This window comes from Canis aureus, chromosome 1 (genome assembly GCF_053574225.1).
Source record: "Canis aureus isolate CA01 chromosome 1, VMU_Caureus_v.1.0, whole genome shotgun sequence".
NCBI lineage: Eukaryota > Metazoa > Chordata > Mammalia > Carnivora > Canidae > Canis > Canis aureus.
The window spans coordinates 23,889,579-23,901,825 of record NC_135611.1 but is presented as its reverse complement, the minus strand read 5'-3'; the positions used below and the strand labels follow the sequence as shown (position 1 = coordinate 23,901,825).

Genomic DNA, 12,247 nt, shown 5'->3' with positions numbered 1-12,247 from the left:
GGGACTGGCTCGCGTGGCCCCCTTCTCCTTCTCCAGGAGCTTTCCTGCATGACTCCGCTCCCTGGGGCCTACCCCACATCCCTCTGCTAGCCACGCTGTTCTGGTTCCCTCGGCACCTGTCCCCCTCCTCCGGGGCCCCCACACCTGCTCCCCCGTGATGTGGGGGGTCCGGCTGCAGTGAGTCTGGCAAGCATGGAAAGCCCTCGGCTGTGGCCCAGCCTGCCCGCAGCACACGGCCCCGGTCCCCGCACAGGTGGCAGCGGGCGGACAGGCCTAGCGGCTGCTCCCGACCTGTCACAGCACCTGCTGCGGCGACGCCTCCTGCCCAGGGGCCGGCTGGCCGCTCCGGCAGCCTGAGGCCAGCTCGGGGCCCTCCCCGGAGATGAGCTGCTCACGCATCGTTGGCTGCAGCATCCGCGTGCTGCCATCATTCCCATAATTTCAAGATGCAGGTTGTCAATTCGAGTCAGGGGTGACCTGCGAGGACACGCCGTCCAGTGTCCTGCCGGAAGGACAGCCCTCAGCCTACAGAAAGCTGCGGTAAAATGCTGAGCCTGCAGAGGAGGAAGTGCAGGAGGACTGTGAAGTTGGGGTGCGGCGTCTGCCATGCTGGCCGAGAGCCCCGGGCCTGACGGAGTGGGGCCGTCTGGGCCTGCCCCGGGGATGTATGACCTTTCATGAGACCGTCCAAAGCACAGGCTGCAAATTGCCTCCTCAAGGGTTGTCTCCCACCTGCCAGGTTTGGCTGGTATAGAATTCATTAATTTTTTATATGATTGAATATTTAAAAACCAGGAAAGTTTAAAACACATCAGATTTTTTTATTTTTTATTTATTTTTATTTTTATTTATTTATTTATTTTTGCTTCTCTTTAAGAAGTAGAAGATTTGGAAACAGCAGACTTGCAATTACTTGGAAGCAATGAGCTGGAGGAGTTTTCTTTAGATCTGGGGCGCGCTCCCGGTTGACCACAGTCCTCCCTGCTCCCTATCACCTCCCTGTCCCTAAGGCCAGGAGCCAGTTGCCACTTACCCTGTTGCTTAGCTTTAAATCCATCCTTCTTCCTTCCTTCCTTTTTTCTTTTTTTCCCCTTTCTTTTAGCACAAATGGGACAAAAAAGGTAGATGAACATTATTCATCCTTCAAAATGTTACCCCGTTCATCTCGTGCTTTTCTTCCGTGACATTCATATTCCTGCTGCTTGTCTCCTGCTTGTCTCCTCTCCAGACTACGGGCTGCAAGCGGTCCGGCTTGCTCATGGCTGTGCCCGGCCCTGCGCCCGACAAGAGTCCCCCGTTCAATATATATTTTTAGGATGATGAACGTCAAATTCCCCTTATTCTTCTCTTAGTTGCAAGTACAGTGGCGGGACACCTCAGCCAGAATCGACTAAAATCTTGCCACAACGAGATGAATGGGCTCTAAAAATCCAATGATATGCGGTGCAGGTTCTGTTATTGGGAGGTTGTGAAAACAGCGTTTTCTTCAGTTGGTCTGTGCTGTCACGAGAGGCTGAACCTGGAAGGACTAAATGTCGCTTCCTCACTGACTGTCCCCGCCAGAGGATGAGAACCAGCTCACTCCCGATTGGGGGTCGGCACAAGCTGGGAGCCAACAGTCCTCCAAGATGCGCAAACACCATAACCACGGTCACGCTTCCTGGGGACTGTGATCAAGGGGCCTCGGTGAGTACTGGTGTCCTTGCTGGTGGTCGCGCAATAAAGACCTTGAGTCCAGCCTGGTGGCCGGGGCGCTCATTCCAAGTGGCCCAGGCCTTGGTGTCGTTGTGCCATTTTCTCCTTCGCTTACATCAAGCCTTAAGAGGCAGTGCTTTGTGTCCATCCCCGAGCAGAGCGCTGCCCCGCAGCTGGAGCATGTGCTTCGTGGTCCAGCGAGCCTTCCCCAGAGGACGTCGTCTCCGCCTGCCCCTCATCTCTAGCCCCGAGGGGTCTGCCCTTCTCCAGGGGCCTCAAGACACCCTGAGTCAGAACTCAGGTAGGGAAGACCCTGACCACCCTTCTCTCCGTCTGGTCTCTGTTGGGGGCGGGAGGGGGCCTCACTCCTTCATCTGAGGCTTGAGGGGAGCACGATTCCTGGGGGGCTGGGCTCTACTATCTACTATTCCTGGCCTGGAATGGTCCTTTGGCCCTTGTCCTTGCTCACTCTCTCCTCCCTGAACTCTGGGCAGGGAACCTGCTAGAGCGTGTGAGGAGCACCCACTCCCTGGCCCTACGTCCTGGCTGCAACCCCACACCTCGCTGAGGCTGCTCGTCCACGTGTAGATAGTTCCTGTCTGCTTGACACCCAGCCCGTTTCCTTTGTCACATCACAGTGACTGGTCAAAGTTGGACCCTCCTACAGGAAAGCAAAGGGGAGGCACCTGCCTGCAGCCCAGGGCGTGATCCTGGGGTCCCGGGATCGAGTTCCGCGTCAGGCTCCCCGCATGGAGCCTGCTTCTCCCTCTGCCGGTGTCTCTGTCTCTCTCTGTCTCTGTGTCTCTCATGGATAAATAAATAAAATCTTAAAAACAAAAACAGAAAAGCAAAGAAAAATGCTTTAATCTGTTCTGGCTGTCTGCTTTGCTGTTCCTTTAATTCCTTTCTTTCACCCAAGCTTCACGTCCTCCACAAGCACAGTGTCTGGGTGGCATTGGAGCAAGTCAGCGCCGAGGCCAGAGGCGGCCAGCCTCCCACGGGGCGGGCGGTAGGCTTGCGGGAAGCCGGGGCAGTGACTGACGGGGACAACTGTCTACACGGACGGGGCAGTACACTGTCGTAGGGATGCTGATGATTCTACATATTTTTTTAGAGCCGGAAGCAGTGGTTGTGCACTCAGAGGAAGCAAATGGGCCAATTTGGAGCATCCAAGGCACCCGCCGGGCCTCACCGGGTCCTAGGGGTGTCAGTAGCAGTCCCACCCTCCCACCCTGCTAGGTTGCCGACGGGCCTTCCTAGGATTCTGAGGTCACCTGGGGGTCCCTCTAATCCTTTTTTTAAAAAATTCTTAAATTTTATTTATTTATTTATTTATTTATTTATTTATTTATTTATTTAATTTTTTAAAAAAATTTTTTTCCTCTAATCCTTTCTTTTTTTTTTTTATTTATTTATTTACGATAGTCACAGAGAGAGAGAGAGAGAGAGAGGCAGAGACACAGGCAGAGGGAGAAGGAGGCTCCATGCACCAGGGAGCCCGACGTGGGATTCGATCCCGGGTCTTCAGGATCGTGCCCTGGGCCAAAGGCAGGCGCCAAACCACTGCGCCACCCAGGGATCCCCCCTCTAATCCTTTCTGATACAGCATATGCCTTCCGTCCCGCTTGCGCCCTCGCTTCCCCCGGATCCAGCCCCGCCACAGCTACCTGGCTCGGCTCTGGCTGTATCAGGCCTCACCTGACGCCTTTGGTGCCTTGCTCTCCCGCAGCCTCTCAGGAAACCACTGCCTTGGCGACCTCGAGTCCTTCCCGCTGAGCACACCCCGTCCTTAATGCCCCGTTTCTCCGAGGAGCCACCCCTGGGCCTGCTCTCATCATCTGTTTAATTTGTTTGCTGTGCACTTTGAGCCCCTCCCTGGCAGACATGGCATGACACCGTCTATCTCTGTTAAACCGCTACTCAGGACACGTTTGAGAGGCGCGTCACCGTGTAGCATCCATGGGCATAGTGGAGATCGGGGCAGATCAGCCTTCCCCGGGCGCCCGGCGCTGCGGCCCAGCCTGCACCCCGCTAACTTGCACGGGGGCATCTCCTGAAAAGCAGCCTTGCTCTGCCTTCGGGGTGGAAATGACGGTTTTGTGGAACCACCGAGAACAATCACGCCTTTGAAAAGAGATCATGTGGCCATTTTCATCTGTCGTTTGATGCCCGTACCCCAGCCAGGCTCGGGTTGTGTGGTTTGGGGACCTTATTCGGAGCCAGATTCTGGCCAGCGCCCCGCAAAACTCACGGGAGGGTTGCAGGTATATAAAACAAAGAACATTCCTCAGTCCCTTTTGCTTAGCAGGGGAGGGAAAGGCGGTTGCAGAGAACAGCGGAGGGCCACACCTGGTTGGGGAGGTTTGCGAGCGGCCTGCTGTCCGTCGTCCGCCTTCCCAGCTCTCGTCATGCTCCGGGGCGTCTGGTCCTGGAGGTCGGGCTCCGCGTGTCGGGTGTAGGAGCTGACGCCCGGCCCCCGGGGACCACTGCCGTCACAGGGAGCCGCAGCCTGGTCACTTCTCTCGATGGGGACTGAGGACGGTGGCTCTTGGGTGAGGACACCCGGATGACCAGATGGCTTGCCGAGGGCGTCTGTGAGTCGCGTGGTGCGTGGTTCAGCCAACGGGCAGGCCGGCGCGGGGCCGAGGTCCACTGGACCGTCCGCTCCGTCTGGTCGCACCGGTGCTCCGTGTGCTTGGGTAGGCCCGGGCTGGCCTGGGGTTGCAGGAAAGCACCCACTCTTGGAGCGCTGTCCACGTATGTGCTAAAGTTTTTTTTTTTTTGAACTTATGAGGGGTTGGATTCTAAACACTATTGAGGTTGGCTTGTTCCAAGTGTCCAAAGTGGCAAAACAAAAGCAGCTGTTTATGCCGCCGATGGGCCATGGGCAGAGTTTGCACACCTCTGCCGAGGGCGCTGGCTTTATTCCATCTATAAAGTTCTCATATGGAAAGTTTTAAATGAAGGGCTTTTGTAGAGGCCAAAAAAAAAAAAAAAAAAAAAAAAGGAAAAAAGAAGGGCATCCTTAAAAATGCAAAGGGGAAATATGTTTCCATGTGCTCCTAACCCCTCACACTAACATCTCGAATTGCCAGAGCCCACTAAACCTAAAGCATTTGGCTCATTAAATCATTAATTAAGTCAAAAGTTTGTAAATGTTTATTCTGTGCCACGCTGGGCTAAGCGCACAGAATAAAACAAATGAAGGGTAGAGTCCCTCTTGTGTGTGTGTGCGTGTGTGTGCGTGTGTGCGCCCCCCCGCCGCCCCGCCCATGAACACAGGTTTGTGGGCCTTAGTCCAACAGTTACGATTCAGTGGAACGAGGGCGGGATGGAAAGAGGGTGGGGTGTTTGGGGAGTGAGGTGAATAAAAGCAGCTCACCCAGTGCTGGGACAGGATGGCCGGGGAGATAGGCCAGGGGGACTGTGCTTGAGCGGGGCCAGGGAGAATGGTGACGACCTTTGTCGGGAGACCCTAGAAGGGTGGCCAAAGTAGAAGCAGCGTTCGTGTAAAGGTGCAAAAGCAAGAGGGGGTGAGGCTGCCGAGGGACATGACATCGTTCAGCGCCTGGAAGGTCTGAGTCATACAGGGATCCCGGCAGGAGAAGAGTGGATCCCGGTGGGAGGCTCCAGGCAGGCCGCGTTGGGAGGTGGGACCTTATTGTCCCAGGGATGGGAAATGGCTTGCGAGCAAGACCGCACGCCCTGGAGAGGACCCTGTGGTGGGAGTGTAGGCTGGATCGGAGGAGGCCGAGCGCCGGGGGCCGGATAGGGTCCTGTGACAGCAGTCCAGGCAGGAAGGGCTCAGCAAAGACGGCGGCAGAAGGGGCTAGAATGGAGACGGACCAGTGAGGGGAGTCACTACCCCTGATTGACAGGAAGGTGGAGACCAGATGGCTCTCACGCTTCACTCGGGTGCTGGGATGGTTAGTGGGTCGTTCCCTGAGAGGAGGAAGTTGAGGAGGGTGCTCCCTTTGGAGAAAGGGACTCCTGTTGGAAGAATACGTATCGCCTCACGGAACTACGTAAAAGATACAGGGATTAGCTTGTGTGAAGGAAAAGGGAATTTTTAAAGATATAAACGAGCAGCTCCCAGCAGTGGATGCAAATTCTAGGCTCAGTGGAGCAGTGCTCTTCGGGCACCGTCTCTCTCCGTGGGGGACAAAGACCACTGATATTTAGGATGATGACCGTGAGGCCTGGCGAATCATTATCAAGGCTGAGAGATTCAATTATTTTCATTAAAGCAGGGAACTGAACTCTGGCATTTGAATTTGAATTTATTCCAACTCTGCAGGCTGCCCACTTTGGAAACAATTTGAGATAGTTTACAGATTTGGACTATTCACGATAAGATGTTTTTGAGGAAAATAGAAGGAGTAGGAGCCCTTTGGATGTTGGAGTCGAGCACACACCATCATTTGATGATAAACTATCACAAAAGTTATGCATTCTTTCTACTGAGGTAAAAAAAATAGCGCTGATTCCTTTTTGATAATATAAAGCTCGTGCTTTTCATCATAGGTAAGACATATTTCTGCACTAAAATTCGAGCGAGATCCATGAATCATTATTCCCAAGAAGGCGACCCCAGTCTTGTGGCCATTCCAAGATTTAAATGGGAACCTTTTGTCTTCGCCCCCAAGGCCAGAGAGACAGCCTTTAAGGATCTCTAAGTTTCTATTTCTTCTTGTCCATCCCCCTCCCATGTGCATGGACCGTCGTCATGAGCCTTGTCCCCTTCATGGCCTGTCCTCTCTGACGTCTCCCTGCTCTCTCATCTATACACAGATGACACCTTAATTTCTAGCCCTAATTCCCTCGGTGATCGCTGTGCTCAGCATCTCTGTAAGGCTGTCTAGGACACATCCTCACCCTAAGGCTGCCAAAACCAAACTGTTGATTCCACAGTCCAAACTTGCTCTTCCTACAATCTTCCCATCTCAGGGTAACAGCACTTGCATCTTCCTGGGTGACATTTTTCAGCAAATCCTGTTGGTTCTACCTTTGCAATACATCCAGATTCCTACTCTCTGTCACCACCTGTTCCCTACCGATCTGACATAAGTCATTACCATTTATCATCTTGATTATTAAAAAAAAAAATCCTCTACTGGGTCCCTTTCTTCTCCCCCTGACCCCTGCAGGGTGTTTGGAGCAGAACAGCCACAGTGATCCTACTACCAGGTGAGTGAGACTGTGGCTGCCCTCTGCTCAGAACCCTCCAGCAGCTCCCATCGCACATGCAGCAAATCCGACGTCCTCACAGTGGCCCTGTGGCCCCTTAATCCGGTCTCTGGCCCCTTTGCTCATTACATTTCCTACCAGTCTTCCCCTCACCGACTGTGCTCGACCCCCTCTAGCATCACACAGGAGTCCCCTGTCCTTTGCTCCAGTGGTGGCCCATGCTGCTCTCCCCTGCGTCCTTTCTTCCTTTCTGCCCGCCCAAAGCTCCCTCTTACTTTATTTTTTTATTTTATTTTTTTAATTGGAGTTCAATTTGCCAACATATAGCATAACACCCAGTGCTCATCCCTCTTACTTTAAAGCTCAGTTCAGGCCCACTTCCTCCGTGAAAACTCCCTGACGCTCCAGTGATCTTCCTCTTTCTCAGACCCTGATGTTGCTTTCCGACGGCTGTGATCAACCGCTCCGTCCCGGGAACCGGCCTGGGACCCTTGGCTCAGTGGTGCAGCTGCTTTGGTGCTAGCTGCCCAGTGCGGTGACAGCTTCCCTAAGGCCAAGGACCATTTCTTTAGTTTCCATCTCCTAAAGACCCCGAGTACGGCACACCCGCCAATGAGACTCGGATTTGGTTTGCGTTTGCCTCTAAACCAGGCTGGGAGACGAGGGGCAGGAGTGCTAACGGACAGGTGTCCTAAAGTAGTTCCCATAACTACTTAGCGACGAGGAGGGATGACCTACTGAAGGTCACAGGATGCGTCTCAGATGCTTCACGGGATGTGAACGAAGTCACACCCGGAAGGATGCATATCCTACGAGTCCATCTGTGTGATGTTCTGGAAAAATCAAAACTCCAGGGGTGGAGAATAGACCAGTGATGGCCAAGAACTGACCCTACAAAGGGTCAGCGTGAAGGAAATCAGGGGCTGGGTAGATCTATTCTGTGGCAGTTGTGGTTACGAGCCGATAGGAGTCCATGCAGTCGTCAGAAGTCGTAGAACCGCACAGTGAATTCTCCTGTTTGGACGCTGAAAATAAACCCAAGGGAGAAACCCAGGACCGGACAGACACACATAGCAGTGTAATAAATACTTCTATTGCTTTGGAGAAGAAAAGCCTGCTTTGTAGAAAACTAGGAGTGTATCAATGCCAAAGCAGCAACTTGTGCGGAGCATTATCTAAGCAAAACCTAGGATTGGCTGCAAAAGGGTTCCCTGTTGGAGATCCCCGATTGTCTTCATAGTGGGTACGCAGGACACTTACCTTAAAATAACGAGAGAATCATGCAAATAAGGCAACTGTGTGCCAAGTATTTAAAACAATCCCAAATACAACTGTTGTATTATCATAGTTTTAAAAATGTCCTGATGTCCTGGGCCGCGCACGTCCACGGCTGCAAGGTGCACAGCGGAGGCCCGATGTGGGGGGCTGGGGTCCCCAGGATAGGTGAGGCCTCCCCCTGCAGCAGGTGCGCCCCGGCCTGGCCTCGGCCTCGCTCTGCCCCCCAGGCAACCTCAGGCCCCAGGCCGCCACCCCGTGGGAGCAGCCCCGGTGGGTCCCAGGGCGCCCGAGGTCTGACTCTTTGGCAGGTCACTGGGGGGCCCAGGGGGGCCAGGAGCCAGGTGCGGCCTCTTTCAGCGGCAGCACCGGCCAGAGCCCCGAGCTTCCTTGGGGGTTGCTGGGGGAAGACAGAGGCCACCCCACTGCATCCCTGCTGGAGGAGGACAGAGGCCGCCCCTCCGCATCCCTGCTGGGGGAGGACACAGGCCGCCCCACTGCATCCCTGCTGGGGGAGGACACAGGCCGCCCTGCCTCATCCTTGCTCGGGGTGGGGGGGGGTGGACAGAGGCCGCCCCTCCGCATCCCTGCTGGGGGAGGACACAGGCCGCCCCTCCGAATCCCTGCTGGGGGGGACAGAGGCTGCCCTGCCGCATCCTTGCTCAGGGAGGTGACAGAGGCCGCCCGCCACATCCCTGCTGGAGGACAGAGGTCGCCCTTCCGCATCCCTGCTGGGGGGGGACAGAGGCCGCCCAGCCGCATCCCTGCTTGGGGGGGGACAGAGGCCGCCCAGCCGCATCCCCGCTGGAGGACAGAGGCCACCCCGCTGCATCCCCTCCAGGGGACCTCGTCTGAAAGGGCAGCCGCTGCCCCCAAGGCTTTGCACCCCGAGCCCAGGAGTCCAGGCCCCACCGCAGCTCAGGGCTGCACCGCAGGCCCGTGGACCACCCAACAGGAAGGAGCAAGGCCGCTCCTCCAGGACAAGGCCTGGCCCCGAGGGGTCCCCGCCTCCCCGAGGGTCCCCGCCCAGGTGTCGGGGGCCACCCAGGAGGCTGCAGCCTTCTTCCCCGTGGACCCCGAGGACGAAGGGAAGTCGCGGCGGGCGATGGAGTAGGAGCTGGGGAGAGTGGAAAGCCCCCTGCACGGGAGGTGGTGAGGGACAGGCCCCGGGTGTGTGTGTGTGTGTGTGTGTGTGTGTGTACGCTCCTGGCATCCCCAAGCCCCATCCCCAAGCGCAGGGATGGTCCTCCTCCTACTCTGCGGGCTCGGCTGCAGGGGCAGGTCTCTCCACCAGGTGGCACTCACCGTTTAGCTTTCTTTTTCTATTTCTCTTGCTAGAAAATTGTGTCCTGCTGAGACTGTCCAGGCCCAGGTAGCTGGGGCTTCCTAACCACGTCCTGGTCTCGTGTCTGGGCTTCTAGTCTCGTCAGTACAATCACAATGTGTTCTTTCCTTCTGGGGCCTTGGCAAGGGGACTGTACAGGGATATCCGGCCATCCCCTTACAGTACCCTTTTTACATTTTTAGGTAAATGATGTAAGGGCCATCCCTTTACATCCTGGGTAGAAAGCATCGTTTTCAGCACACACACACACACACACACACACACACACACTCTCTCTTTCCCAGTTTTCCTTGTCTCCTGCGTCCCTGCCCCTTCCGTGTTCCTGCCCGTGGTCAGAATGGCGGGACCAGCTGGCCCCATTTGGTTTACTGGAGCCCAGTACAGCATTACCTTTTCAGTATTCGTGTCCATTATATGGTGGTCAAGGCTTCAGTTGCAGCCTCAAGTGCTGAAGGTCAAAGGCCAGAGGGGAAAAGATGCTGGTAAACTTGGCTTTGAGGGAAGACACCAGAACTGCATATGTCTGAGACATTGTGATGGGATTTTATATGGCCGTTGTCTCTGGGGGAGCTGTCTGTAGGGCTGAGCTGACTAAGGTTCTTGGAAGCCACATAACTAACATTATTGGATGTGATCCAGTTGTTAGGGTTCAAGACAAAAGCTGTAAGATATTGACCCTTGTCCTTAAAGAAGACAATCTGCTTGGGAAGGTAAGAAATTTAGTCATAATAGTGTTATTGGAGTAAGGGAGTCTCTGCCAAGAACTTCACGTTCAATATATTTGCCCTGGGATTTTGTAAGGGAGCCTGCCCGAGTCCTGGGGGCTGGAGAAGCTGTCAGGGAAGGAGAGGCCTCAGGTGGCTCTTGCTGGGTCTCTGGGAGGACCCAGAGGGAGGAATCGCAGGACGGAGGCAGGGGTGCAGAGCCGCTGAAGACCTGCTGAGCCACAGGTAGCCGGAGCTCGGTTAGTGGGCACCCTCGATGATAAATGGCTCCTTTAAAAATTCTGTTGTATGAAAACACCAAACCACACATAATTCCTAATTCCTACCACATGGATAGATGGTATCTCTGAAGCCCAGAAAAAATGATTCATCTTTAAAGTAATATTTATTTTTTGTTCTTGTTAGGTACTGAGAGTGACCTCATTCATTCAACACATATTTATGGGGTGTTTTTAATATGCTGGATGTTTTGTGGGAAAACAAGATATATCAGGCAACGTGGTGTTCTCTGGAGCCTTTATGCTGGGAGGTAAGACAAGAAATGGGAATAACTATAATGTTAGAGAGAAAGACAAAGTCTAAGAGGTTAAGTCTTGAAAAATATTATAGGAGGTGAGAGTAAGATAAAAATCATTTTGAGGTACGGGTTCACAATAGGACTAGTTCACATAAAGATAAGGGGAGGGGAAAGGCATTTTGCATGGAAAACACAACGTGCACAAAACGAAGAGGCTGAAAAGAAAAGCCTGAATGAAAAAGGATGTTCAAAGTTTAGGCTGGGACCACATAGCACTCAGCCTTGCATGGCGGGTTGAGGAGTAGGAATTCAGCAGGAAGCTGCTGTATTGTTTTGCACAGATGGATAATTGATCTTTTTTTTTTTTTAAATATTAGTTATTGGCACCAATGCACAAGATGACTGGTACAAGGGGAGGGAAGATAATGGAGGGAGGTTCTGGTTAAAAGGCTCTCCTGTTAGCTCTGAAGGAATATGGCTTTGTAAGTTGGCATTTATTCTTATCATTCCAGAAACTATCAACATTCCAAAAGCAAAATTAGAAAAGCAAAGACTTGGAAATTGTTTTTGGAAATTAGGAGAACTGTATAGTTCACAGATCCCAAGCTGAGAACGGGGAGAAGTGGTGCATGAAGTGAAGAGAAGCATGGACAAGGTGGTAGCTGTTTCAGAGGGACCAGCATCTCTGAACAGAGGAACACGTCCTCAAATGCAGACACTGTGTGTTTTGTTTACAATAATAGAGGTGGGATCTGGGTTAATCAGAGGTGTTAGCAGAAGTTGTCATAAAATGGGTTTGGTAGAGAGAACCAGAGGATGGAGGCTTCGTAGACGATTGCACCCACATGCCACCTTTGCATGGATTGGGTTACAAATGTCTGCTAGCCTACCCCTTCCCCTAAAGTATGCTCTTCCCTCCAGTAAAGGGACTTCCTGCAAATAGCTGGCCCAGGATTCAGTGAGGACTAAGAAAAAAGAGGAGCAGGTACTAAGTCGATGCAAAGGTATTTTAAGAATAAAAGAAGCAAAAGAGCACCAAAACTTACAAACAAATGAACATTTACCAGAAAAATGTTTCCACAAAGTAGAGTAAAATTGCGACCACTGCATTTCACTACAAATCAAAGAGAGAGATAGAGAGAGACCCACAACAAAGCAATCACCTCTACAAATAAAGAGTTAAATGCGAAAGATAAGAACTTGGGAAAGAAGTGGCCAGGTAATAAGACAAAACATGAGGAGTCGGATCTCAGGAGAGAAGTAGAAAACGAACAGCCATCATGGGAATGGAGACAAAATTGTAAGAAGTACAGTGGAGAACATACCCCATGCAAAACAATTGAAGACGAAGAGGAAGGAATTAGAGAAGTCATGAACATGAGTGCAACTCTAAGGAATAGGTGCAGGTGTAGATAGAATATTATGATTAACGAGGAACGGCCAAAGAGACTGAACATTTGCGTAGTTGAGGTCTCTTATGGTGAGAGTGAAAAATGGAAGAGA

At 52.8% G+C, this 12,247-nt stretch overlaps 1 long non-coding RNA gene across 1 annotated transcript; it reads left to right on the top strand.

Moving 5' to 3' along the window:
• Positions 1-4,325: 4,325 nt before the first annotated feature.
• On the top strand, positions 4,326-11,412 carry LOC144281609 (uncharacterized). Its single transcript, XR_013350079.1, has 3 exons — positions 4,326-4,452; positions 10,633-10,756; positions 11,257-11,412. It is a non-coding gene; the product is annotated as an uncharacterized LOC144281609 (long non-coding RNA).
• Positions 11,413-12,247: the final 835 nt, after the last annotated feature.